Below are 12458 nucleotides of genomic sequence, written 5' to 3' on the forward strand. Positions count from 1 at the left end.
CACGTACTGCGTATTCCTTACAGAAGTGTAAGCAATTTGTTCTAAAAAACACCGGCTAAAGTCCAACATCGTTAGCAATCTTATTACTTAAACAGAATTAACATCAATAAACTGTAAGGTGCTGGTACATGCGAGTAGATTTGATCTTCTATTAAACAAAAATGCAATTACAGCTCTAAAAAGGTCAACCTAGACTTCTGTAACAGATCTGTTCAGGTCATCGCTGTTTCTCTGACCTTGTGAGTCTTTGGAATTTTAAAAGTGTATTTTGCTTGCCTTTCATGTGGTCTGTGTACAAGTCACTGTGGCGTATGCGGTCCTACACAGCCTTGCTATAGACGTGACGAGCCTCCGCTATGTTGCAATGGAGAACAGGTTCAGTACGGAGCTGCCGAGAAAATTCAGCTGGAAAGCTCGTTGCAGAAAAGCATCGTTCTCTGTGTCCAGCGGCAAAGCGTCCATCGTGGGTGCTGAAGAATCGATTTCACAGGCTGTGGGTCCAGGCGATTTAGAGTGTTAAAGGTCCCAGCGAAAACGAAACGGCGCTGGTCCTTTTACACGCACGCACGCAACCAAATGCAAAGGACGCCGTAGTCGGCAGGATTTGAACCTGCGCGGGGAGACCCCAACGGATTTCAAGTCCGTCACCTTAACCACTCGGCCACGACTACAGCAAGCGCCGCGGCCGCTGCCTTCTTGCTACAATCGAACAGGGAGTGCGAGGCGGCGGCGGCAGCGGAGGCAACTTTTTTCAAGTTCGCTCTCCGTTTAAGAAACCTTTTACGCCATACGTGCAAGCACACACACACACACCTCAGAGGACTTAAGGGTGGCTTCAAGTTGGAATGATAAAGTCTCCCCGTTCGGACATGAAAACAGAACGTTCTTAGACAGAAAGCAATCAACAACAGAGACATCTGGACGACGATTTTAGTCACTGCACTTTGAATAGCATTTTTACTCCAGTTACAGGAGATGCACCAATGGCCCTTGACCTACGCTCTTACCAATGCCTTGAACATTCAAACAAAACAGCCCTCAAGTCCTGCGGTTTAATATAACGCTGTTACGTGTCGAGGCAGTATTTGACTCTGTCCTACCGTTGAGACACGGGGCGTATATGGAAATGAACACATGCTACGGATCGTCTCTAATCGGTCCCTACAGTTGGAAGGCTCCTTGAAGCGTGCACCCCCATCATTCATCTTTGCGCATCTGTGAAAGGTAGATTCTTGAGCAATGTTTGAGCCAGCTCTAAGGCAACTAGTGCTATTGGACAGACACCTCTGGAAGATCCTAAGAGTCTCTTAACACCACTTCCAGCAGCAAGCTTAATTGTTCGCTGGAGGTCTCCCACCCAGGTACTGACCAGGCAAAGAATCACCAGTACATTGAATGAGGAAGTTAATCCTGAAATCCAATTACATATCTCAAGGTAAGACAAATCCATAAGAACATGTCTTAGTATTACTTCGTTTACATTAGTATGGCACTGAGTTGGAGCTCCTCTTTAAGCTGTGGTTTAGTTTTGCATTCATGTGTTTCTAGAGCAGTTATTTATGGGGGTGGGTGGGTCTTTCACAGAGGCTCAGGACAAATCCCCCGCCTGAAAGTCTAATGTGTGCGTTCAGACAGTCACAGGTCAAGAGCCAGGCAGGAGGACAATGGACAGAAGAGCCAACGAACTAAAAATAAAAGAACAGATATGAAAAAGCCACCATCTTTGTCTTTTTGACATTTTCCGACTTTCATACAAGCCAGGACAAAGTTGCTCGTAGCTACTTGTGGATTCAAATACTCTATCGAGTGCTTTGATGAGTTTTTGCAATTTGATTGTCGTCCTGTCAGCCTGTTTCTGTTCTTTTTTTTTCAATCTAGGGATGGAAAGTATGAGGGAAATGATGGAGCAATCAATAACCGCTCCGGAAAAATGGCAGAAAGAAATGGTCCGTCACTAAGGACATTTGTGAAGCAGAGGAGTGACATCACCACAAAGGCGACACATTCTGCTGATGGTTTTGGTGAATAATGATTGAGGCGCGTTAAGAGAAAGGTAGCTGTGTCAGCATGCGTAGGCTGCAAACGATCAAGCAAAGGTTTACTCCATGCTGAAAAGAGAAGAAAAGAAGCACAACGTTTCGACTGTGGAGCCTTCTGCGCCATCTTCTTTAGCGGTGATGATGTTTACATTGGAAAAACGGAGACATGCGTCCCTGGGTGGGCTTGAACCACCAACCTTTCGGTTAACAGCCGAACGCGCTAACCGATTGCGCCACAGAGACTGACGGCCGCTTGTACTCCCTACATTTGCAGGTTTATGGTCAAAGAAAACAATCACTTGCGCTTCTTGCAGCCGGCAATCTTTTTCCACTGACAACCAAGAAATGGATTTCATCTTTCACAAGCTGTATGGATTTCTTCAAAAACAAGTTATTCCAGAAAGGAAATGAATTCTTGCATTAAACTGAACCAAGCTGTACATGTTTGTCTGAAATGATACATTCGGCACAACAAGACACGGAGAGAGGCACCGCTGGTATTCAGACCCAGGATCGCCTGCTTACTAGGCGGGCACTTTAAGCCACTAGGGAACAGCGCCAGCGGAGCACCGCGCTTTTACAGACACTTGGACACATCTGCGTTCGGTGTGCACTTAACCTGCTCTCTGAGCCCGTTGCCTCCGTCCCATTTAATAGCAGAACTGACGCCAAGAGAAATGATGAGAAATGGCATTTATCGGGCACTTTTCATGTCCAAGGAGTTCAATGCCCTTGACACCTCCCCAAGGCGACAGAGCTGTGCATTCTTTGGCGACACCATTTTTTCTTTTGTTTAATTTCTATACTTATTGATAGAATAAAAACGATATGTCATGTACTGTAAGGGAAATGTCTCTTTTCATGGGGAAAGCTAGCACCAGCAAATGTTGTGTTTAGAAGAAGTGATTTAACATGACACGTGACCTAATTTACCGGAGCAAAAGCTCACCCAGCAAGCCCTGCTTTACTTCTACAGGAGAGAAGTACTGTAGAGTCTGCAAGATGTTCAGCTGGGTAGCTACGTCAGCATGCCTCGGCTGCAAAGGAACAAGTACTAGGTTTATTGCATGCTGAAAAGAGAAGAACGGAAACACAGCGTTTCGACTGTGAGGTCTTCTCACACCTGAAGAAGCCTCACACCTGTAAAAGGCTCCATGGTTTTCTTTCTTCTCTTTTCAACATGGAATACACCTATTGTCTGCAAGATGTGACAATTTCATGGTGTTTTGGAAGAAAACCTTTTTTCTTTGAATTCAAAATCAATCGGAATTTCAGCACAACACATCAACACTTTTTCTGTTTTAAGGAGATGATATTTTAAACCTGACAAAAATAGTAGGAAACACAAGTTTCTTGCTGTGAAAATTTAGATGGGGAAGTGTACTACTAGTAGCAGTGTAGAGCTCTCTGTGGTGGAGTGCAAGCGCATGTTCTATGGGCCAGTGGCGTAATGGATAACGCGTTTGACTTCGGATCAGAAGATTGTAGGTTCGAGTCCTGCCTGGCTCGTGAGGCTTTTAAACCTCTCAGGTTCCTAGGTAACAGGTTGCCGTCATGTATATGAACTATAGAAAAGCATTTGCCACAACCCGTAAATTAGCACGCAAGTGCGGGCTGGTGAACACAGAACTGTATGGAGATCATCTCCAGCTCCGAGCTCAATTGCAATGAAAAAACATGCAGAACAGAACTGGAGAGCAGCTGAATTTGTGCTCAGTAGGGTGGGGAGGACTCAGCATTGCTATTGTTCTAATTGGCATGAACTGCAGGGGATCTGAATCAGAACATGTCAGTCAGTTTGATCATTGCGTCAATATGTAGGCCACGTTAATACAGAATTATTACTTTGTCTGTCTCGTCTTTGTATATAGCTGAATGTCCCTGACAATTTCATGTTAGTTTTTAAGAACGACATTGGTGCTAATATATACATATATAGCATATAAGGAACACGTAAAAGTTTAGTCCATGCTGAAAAGATAAGAAAACCGCCACAACGTTTCATCTTGGAATAAATCTTTACTTGTTGTTTTGCAGCCTACCCATTCTGACCTAACTCCTCCCTTGAAATTCCCTAACAGATAAGGGTACGTAACGGCTCATGCGATGCTCAGTTGCAATTTGTCCCAAAACAAACAAGAACAGCAGCTGAGGGTTTGAGTTTGAACATGCACTGTATTAAAGCAGCTTTTATTTCCATTGATAAATGCTAGATATTCCTACAGAGATTCTCCAGGTGAGTAAGCGATTCCTGTTTCTGTTTCTATTTCTGTTTCATATATACAGTATATATATGTTACATGTGTCTCTGCAATAGTATAAATGTGTTATACACTATCAGGGGCTGCTTTTTTGTGCACCTCATCTACAACAAGGGTTTTTTTTTCATTTATGTTTGTGGACCTTCACCATTTGAGGAAGTGAGTTAGATAAGAAAGTTACAGGTATGGTGAGCAATGACTGACAAAGGCACGTACTGCGTATTCCTTACAGAAGTGTAAGCAATTTGTTCTAAAAAACACCGGCTAAAGTCCAACATCGTTAGCAATCTTATTACTTAAACAGAATTAACATCAATAAACTGTAAGGTGCTGGTACATGCGAGTAGATTTGATCTTCTATTAAACAAAAATGCAATTACAGCTCTAAAAAGGTCAACCTAGACTTCTGTAACAGATCTGTTCAGGTCATCACTGTTTCTCTGACCTTGTGAGTCTTTGGAATTTTAAAAGTGTATTTTGCTTGCCTTTCATGTGGTCTGTGTACAAGTCACTGTGGCGTATGCGGTCCTACACAGCCTTGCTATAGACGTGACGAGCCTCCGCTATGTTGCAATGGAGAACAGGTTCAGTACGGAGCTGCCGAGAAAATTCAGCTGGAAAGCTCGTTGCAGAAAAGCATCGTTCTCTGTGTCCAGCGGCAAAGCGTCCATCGTGGGTGCTGAAGAATCGATTTCACAGGCTGTGGGTCCAGGCGATTTAGAGTGTTAAAGGTCCCAGCGAAAACGAAACGGCGCTGGTCCTTTTACACGCACGCACGCAACCAAATGCAAAGGACGCCGTAGTCGGCAGGATTTGAACCTGCGCGGGGAGACCCCAACGGATTTCAAGTCCGTCACCTTAACCACTCGGCCACGACTACAGCAAGCGCCGCGGCCGCTGCCTTCTTGCTACAATCGAACAGGGAGTGCGAGGCGGCGGCGGCAGCGGAGGCAACTTTTTTCAAGTTCGCTCTCCGTTTAAGAAACCTTTTACGCCATACGTGCAAGCACACACACACACACACCTCAGAGGACTTAAGGGTGGCTTCAAGTTGGAATGATAAAGTCTCCCCGTTCGGACATGAAAACAGAACGTTCTTAGACAGAAAGCAATCAACAACAGAGACATCTGGACGACGATTTTAGTCACTGCACTTTGAATAGCATTTTTACTCCAGTTACAGGAGATGCACCAATGGCCCTTGACCTACGCTCTTACCAATGCCTTGAACATTCAAACAAAACAGCCCTCAAGTCCTGCGGTTTAATATAACGCTGTTACGTGTCGAGGCAGTATTTGACTCTGTCCTACCGTTGAGACACGGGGCGTATATGGAAATGAACACATGCTACGGATCGTCTCTAATCGGTCCCTACAGTTGGAAGGCTCCTTGAAGCGTGCACCCCCATCATTCATCTTTGCGCATCTGTGAAAGGTAGACTCTTGAGCAATGTTTGAGCCAGCTCTAAGGCAACTAGTGCTATTGGACAGACACCTCTGGAAGATCCTAAGAGTCTCTTAACACCACTTCCAGCAGCAAGCTTAATTGTTCGCTGGAGGTCTCCCACCCAGGTACTGACCAGGCAAAGAATCACCACTACATTGAATGAGGAAGTTAATCCTGAAATCCAATTACATATCTCAAGGTAAGACAAATCCATAAGAACATGTCTTAGTATTACTTCGTTTACATTAGTATGGCACTGAGTTGGAGCTCCTCTTTAAGCTGTGGTTTAGTTTTGCATTCATGTGTTTCTAGAGCAGTTATTTATGGGGGTGGGTGGGTCTTTCACAGAGGCTCAGGACAAATCCCCCGCCTGAAAGTCTAATGTGTGCGTTCAGACAGTCACAGGTCAAGAGCCAGGCAGGAGGACAATGGACAGAAGAGCCAACGAACTAAAAATAAAAGAACAGATATGAAAAAGCCACCATCTTTTTCTTTTTGACATTTTCCGACTTTCATGCAAGCCAGGACAAAGTTGCTCGTAGCTACTTGTGGATTCAAATACTCTATCGAGTGCTTTGATGAGTTTTTGCAATTTGATTGTCGTCCTATCAGCCTGTTTCTGTTTTTTTTTTTCAATCTTGGGATGGAAAGTATGAGGGAAATGATGGAGCAATCAATAACCGCTCCGGAAAAATGGCAGAATGAAATGGTCCGTCACTAAGGACATTTGTGAAGCAGAGGAGTGACATCACCACAAAGGCGACACATTCTGCTGATGGTTTTGGTGAATAATGATTGAGGTGCGTTAAGAGAAAGGTAGCTGTGTCAGCATGCGTAGGCTGCAAAGGATCAAGCATAGGTTTACTCCATGCTGAAAAGAGAAGAAAAGAAGCACAACGTTTCGACTGTGGAGCCTTCTGCGCCATCTTCTTTAGCGGTGATGATGTTTACATTGGAAAAACTGAGACATGCGTCCCTGGGTGGGCTTGAACCACCAACCTTTCGGTTAACAGCCGAACGCGCTAACCGATTGCGCCACAGAGACTGACGGCCGCTTGTGCTCCCTACATTTGCAGGTTTATGGTCAAAGAAAACAATCACTTGCGCTTCTTGCAGCCGGCAATCTTTTTCCACTGACAACCAAGAAATGGATTTCATCTTTCACAAGCTGTATGGATTTCTTCAAAAACAAGTTATTCCAGAAAGGAAATGAATTCTTGCATTAAACTGAACCAAGCTGTACATGTTTGTCTGAAATGAGACATTCGGCACAACAAGACACGGAGAGAGGCACCGCTGGTATTCAGACCCAGGATCGCCTGCTTACTAGGCGGGCACTTTAAGCCACTAGGGAACAGCGCCAGCGGAGCACCGCGCTTTTACAGACACTTGGACACATCTGCGTTCGGTGTGCACTTAACCTGCTCTCTGAGCCCGTTGCCTCCGTCCCATTTGATAGCAGAACTGATGCCAAGAGAAATGATGAGAAATGGCATTTATCGGGCACTTTTCATGTCCAAGGAGCTCAATGCCCTTGACACCTCCCCAAGGCGACAGAGCTGTGCATTCTTTGGCGACACCATTTTTTCTTTTGTTTAATTTCTATACTTATTGATAGAATAAAAACGATATGTCATGTACTGTAAGGGAAATGTCTCTTTTCATGGGGAAAGCTAGCACCAGCAAATGTTGTGTTTAGAAGAAGTGATTTAACATGACACGTGACCTAATTTACCGGAGCAAAAGCTCACCCAGCAAGCCCTGCTTTACTTCTACAGGAGAGAAGTACTGTAGAGTCTGCAAGATGTTCAGCTGGGTAGCTACGTCAGCATGCCTCGGCTGCAAAGGAACAAGTACTAGGTTTATTGCATGCTGAAAAGAGAAGAACGGAAACACAGCGTTTCGACTGTGAGGTCTTCTCACACCTGAAGAAGCCTCACACCTGTAAAAGGCTCCATGGTTTTCTTTCTTCTCTTTTCAACATGGAATACACCTATTGTCTGCAAGATGTGACAATTTCATGGTGTTTTGGAAGAAAACCTTTTTTCTTTGAATTCAAAATCAATCGGAATTTCAGCACAACACATCAACACTTTTTCTGTTTTAAGGAGATGATATTTTAAACCTGACAAAAATAGTAGGAAACACAAGTTTCTTGCTGTGAAAATTTAGATGGGGAAGTGTACTACTAGTAGCAGTGTAGAGCTCTCTGTGGTGGAGTGCAAGCGCATGTTCTATGGGCCAGTGGCGTAATGGATAACGCGTCTGACTTCGGATCAGAAGATTGTAGGTTCGAGTCCTGCCTGGCTCGTGAGGCTTTTAAACCTCTCAGGTTCCTAGGTAACAGGTTGCCGTCATGTATATGAACTATAGAAAAGCATTTGCCACAACCCGTAAATTAGCACGCAAGTGCGGGCTGGTGAACACAGAACTGTATGGAGATCATCTCCAGCTCCGAGCTCAATTGCAATGAAAAAACATGCAGAACAGAACTGGAGAGCAGCTGAATTTGTGCTCAGTAGGGTGGGGAGGACTCAGCATTGCTATTGTTCTAATTGGCATGAACTGCAGGGGATCTGAATCAGAACATGTCAGTCAGTTTGATCATTGCGTCAATATGTAGGCCACGTTAATACAGAATTATTACTTTGTCTGTCTCGTCTTTGTATATAGCTGAATGTCCCTGACAATTTCATGTTAGTTTTTAAGAACGACATTGGTGCTAATATATACATATATAGCATATAAGGAACACGTAAAAGTTTAGTCCATGCTGAAAAGATAAGAAAACCGCCACAACGTTTCATCTTGGAATAAATCTTTACTTGTTGTTTTGCAGCCTACCCATTCTGACCTAACTCCTCCCTTGAAATTCCCTAACAGATAAGGGTACGTAACGGCTCATGCGATGCTCAGTTGCAATTTGTCCCAAAACAAACAAGAACAGCAGCTGAGGGTTTGAGTTTGAACATGCACTGTATTAAAGCAGCTTTTATTTCCATTGATAAATGCTAGATATTCCTACAGAGATTCTCCAGGTGAGTAAGCGATTCCTGTTTCTGTTTCTATTTCTGTTTCATATATACAGTATATATATGTTACATGTGTCTCTGCAATAGTATAAATGTGTTATACACTATCAGGGGCTGCTTTTTTGTGCACCTCATCTACAACAAGGGTTTTTTTTTCATTTATGTTTGTGGACCTTCACCATTTGAGGAAGTGAGTTAGATAAGAAAGTTACAGGTATGGTGAGCAATGACTGACAAAGGCACGTACTGCGTATTCCTTACAGAAGTGTAAGCAATTTGTTCTAAAAAACACCGGCTAAAGTCCAACATCGTTAGCAATCTTATTACTTAAACAGAATTAACATCAATAAACTGTAAGGTGCTGGTACATGCGAGTAGATTTGATCTTCTATTAAACAAAAATGCAATTACAGCTCTAAAAAGGTCAACCTAGACTTCTGTAACAGATCTGTTCAGGTCATCGCTGTTTCTCTGACCTTGTGAGTCTTTGGAATTTTAAAAGTGTATTTTGCTTGCCTTTCATGTGGTCTGTGTACAAGTCACTGTGGCGTATGCGGTCCTACACAGCCTTGCTATAGACGTGACGAGCCTCCGCTATGTTGCAATGGAGAACAGGTTCAGTACGGAGCTGCCGAGAAAATTCAGCTGGAAAGCTCGTTGCAGAAAAGCATCGTTCTCTGTGTCCAGCGGCAAAGCGTCCATCGTGGGTGCTGAAGAATCGATTTCACAGGCTGTGGGTCCAGGCGATTTAGAGTGTTAAAGGTCCCAGCGAAAACGAAACGGCGCTGGTCCTTTTACACGCACGCACGCAACCAAATGCAAAGGACGCCGTAGTCGGCAGGATTTGAACCTGCGCGGGGAGACCCCAACGGATTTCAAGTCCGTCACCTTAACCACTCGGCCACGACTACAGCAAGCGCCGCGGCCGCTGCCTTCTTGCTACAATCGAACAGGGAGTGCGAGGCGGCGGCGGCAGCGGAGGCAACTTTTTTCAAGTTCGCTCTCCGTTTAAGAAACCTTTTACGCCATACGTGCAAGCACACACACACACACCTCAGAGGACTTAAGGGTGGCTTCAAGTTGGAATGATAAAGTCTCCCCGTTCGGACATGAAAACAGAACGTTCTTAGACAGAAAGCAATCAACAACAGAGACATCTGGACGACGATTTTAGTCACTGCACTTTGAATAGCATTTTTACTCCAGTTACAGGAGATGCACCAATGGCCCTTGACCTACGCTCTTACCAATGCCTTGAACATTCAAACAAAACAGCCCTCAAGTCCTGCGGTTTAATATAACGCTGTTACGTGTCGAGGCAGTATTTGACTCTGTCCTACCGTTGAGACACGGGGCGTATATGGAAATGAACACATGCTACGGATCGTCTCTAATCGGTCCCTACAGTTGGAAGGCTCCTTGAAGCGTGCACCCCCATCATTCATCTTTGCGCATCTGTGAAAGGTAGACTCTTGAGCAATGTTTGAGCCAGCTCTAAGGCAACTAGTGCTATTGGACAGACACCTCTGGAAGATCCTAAGAGTCTCTTAACACCACTTCCAGCAGCAAGCTTAATTGTTCGCTGGAGGTCTCCCACCCAGGTACTGACCAGGCAAAGAATCACCAGTACATTGAATGAGGAAGTTAATCCTGAAATCCAATTACATATCTCAAGGTAAGACAAATCCATAAGAACATGTCTTAGTATTACTTCGTTTACATTAGTATGGCACTGAGTTGGAGCTCCTCTTTAAGCTGTGGTTTAGTTTTGCATTCATGTGTTTCTAGAGCAGTTATTTATGGGGGTGGGTGGGTCTTTCACAGAGGCTCAGGACAAATCCCCCGCCTGAAAGTCTAATGTGTGCGTTCAGACAGTCACAGGTCAAGAGCCAGGCAGGAGGACAATGGACAGAAGAGCCAACGAACTAAAAATAAAAGAACAGATATGAAAAAGCCACCATCTTTGTCTTTTTGACATTTTCCGACTTTCATACAAGCCAGGACAAAGTTGCTCGTAGCTACTTGTGGATTCAAATACTCTATCGAGTGCTTTGATGAGTTTTTGCAATTTGATTGTCGTCCTGTCAGCCTGTTTCTGTTCTTTTTTTTTCAATCTAGGGATGGAAAGTATGAGGGAAATGATGGAGCAATCAATAACCGCTCCGGAAAAATGGCAGAAAGAAATGGTCCGTCACTAAGGACATTTGTGAAGCAGAGGAGTGACATCACCACAAAGGCGACACATTCTGCTGATGGTTTTGGTGAATAATGATTGAGGCGCGTTAAGAGAAAGGTAGCTGTGTCAGCATGCGTAGGCTGCAAACGATCAAGCAAAGGTTTACTCCATGCTGAAAAGAGAAGAAAAGAAGCACAACGTTTCGACTGTGGAGCCTTCTGCGCCATCTTCTTTAGCGGTGATGATGTTTACATTGGAAAAACGGAGACATGCGTCCCTGGGTGGGCTTGAACCACCAACCTTTCGGTTAACAGCCGAACGCGCTAACCGATTGCGCCACAGAGACTGACGGCCGCTTGTACTCCCTACATTTGCAGGTTTATGGTCAAAGAAAACAATCACTTGCGCTTCTTGCAGCCGGCAATCTTTTTCCACTGACAACCAAGAAATGGATTTCATCTTTCACAAGCTGTATGGATTTCTTCAAAAACAAGTTATTCCAGAAAGGAAATGAATTCTTGCATTAAACTGAACCAAGCTGTACATGTTTGTCTGAAATGATACATTCGGCACAACAAGACACGGAGAGAGGCACCGCTGGTATTCAGACCCAGGATCGCCTGCTTACTAGGCGGGCACTTTAAGCCACTAGGGAACAGCGCCAGCGGAGCACCGCGCTTTTACAGACACTTGGACACATCTGCGTTCGGTGTGCACTTAACCTGCTCTCTGAGCCCGTTGCCTCCGTCCCATTTAATAGCAGAACTGACGCCAAGAGAAATGATGAGAAATGGCATTTATCGGGCACTTTTCATGTCCAAGGAGTTCAATGCCCTTGACACCTCCCCAAGGCGACAGAGCTGTGCATTCTTTGGCGACACCATTTTTTCTTTTGTTTAATTTCTATACTTATTGATAGAATAAAAACGATATGTCATGTACTGTAAGGGAAATGTCTCTTTTCATGGGGAAAGCTAGCACCAGCAAATGTTGTGTTTAGAAGAAGTGATTTAACATGACACGTGACCTAATTTACCGGAGCAAAAGCTCACCCAGCAAGCCCTGCTTTACTTCTACAGGAGAGAAGTACTGTAGAGTCTGCAAGATGTTCAGCTGGGTAGCTACGTCAGCATGCCTCGGCTGCAAAGGAACAAGTAATAGGTTTATTGCATGCTGAAAAGAGAAGAAAGGAAACACAACGTTTCGGCCGTGAGGTCTTCTCACACCTGAAGAAGCCTCACACCTGTAAAAGGCTCCATTGTTTTCTTTTTTCTCTTTTCAACATGGAATACACCTATTGTCTGCAAGATGTGACAATTTCACGGTGTTTTGGAAGAAAACGTTTTTTCTTTGAATTCAAAATCAATCGGAATTTCAGCACGACACATCAACACTTTTTCTGTTTTAAGGAGATGATATTTTAAACCTGATAAAAATAGTAGGAAACACAAGTTTCTTGCTGTGAAAATTTAGATGGGGAGGTGTACTACTAGTAGCAGTGTA

At 44.2% G+C, this 12458-nt stretch overlaps 8 non-coding genes across 8 annotated transcripts; 2 read left to right on the forward strand and 6 right to left on the reverse strand.

Annotated features, from left to right (window-relative positions):
* Window positions 1-589: 589 nt before the first annotated feature.
* Window positions 590-671, reverse strand: trnas-uga (transfer RNA serine (anticodon UGA)). Its single transcript has one exon. It is a non-coding gene; the product is annotated as a tRNA-Ser (tRNA).
* A 1537-nt stretch (window positions 672-2208) lies between these two features.
* Window positions 2209-2282, reverse strand: trnan-guu (transfer RNA asparagine (anticodon GUU)). The gene has a single exon. It is a non-coding gene; the product is annotated as a tRNA-Asn (tRNA).
* A 1193-nt stretch (window positions 2283-3475) lies between these two features.
* trnar-ucg (transfer RNA arginine (anticodon UCG)) lies at window positions 3476-3548 on the forward strand. Its single transcript has one exon. It is a non-coding gene; the product is annotated as a tRNA-Arg (tRNA).
* A 1550-nt stretch (window positions 3549-5098) lies between these two features.
* Window positions 5099-5180, reverse strand: trnas-uga (transfer RNA serine (anticodon UGA)). Its single transcript has one exon. It is a non-coding gene; the product is annotated as a tRNA-Ser (tRNA).
* A 1538-nt stretch (window positions 5181-6718) lies between these two features.
* trnan-guu (transfer RNA asparagine (anticodon GUU)) lies at window positions 6719-6792 on the reverse strand. Its single transcript has one exon. It is a non-coding gene; the product is annotated as a tRNA-Asn (tRNA).
* A 1193-nt stretch (window positions 6793-7985) lies between these two features.
* trnar-ucg (transfer RNA arginine (anticodon UCG)) lies at window positions 7986-8058 on the forward strand. Its single transcript has one exon. It is a non-coding gene; the product is annotated as a tRNA-Arg (tRNA).
* A 1550-nt stretch (window positions 8059-9608) lies between these two features.
* Window positions 9609-9690, reverse strand: trnas-uga (transfer RNA serine (anticodon UGA)). The gene has a single exon. It is a non-coding gene; the product is annotated as a tRNA-Ser (tRNA).
* Window positions 9691-11227: 1537 nt separating this feature from the next.
* trnan-guu (transfer RNA asparagine (anticodon GUU)) lies at window positions 11228-11301 on the reverse strand. Its single transcript has one exon. It is a non-coding gene; the product is annotated as a tRNA-Asn (tRNA).
* Window positions 11302-12458: the final 1157 nt, after the last annotated feature.

Source organism: Lepisosteus oculatus, unplaced genomic scaffold, assembly GCF_040954835.1.
Source record: "Lepisosteus oculatus isolate fLepOcu1 unplaced genomic scaffold, fLepOcu1.hap2 HAP2_SCAFFOLD_137, whole genome shotgun sequence".
Taxonomy (NCBI): domain Eukaryota; kingdom Metazoa; phylum Chordata; class Actinopteri; order Semionotiformes; family Lepisosteidae; genus Lepisosteus; species Lepisosteus oculatus.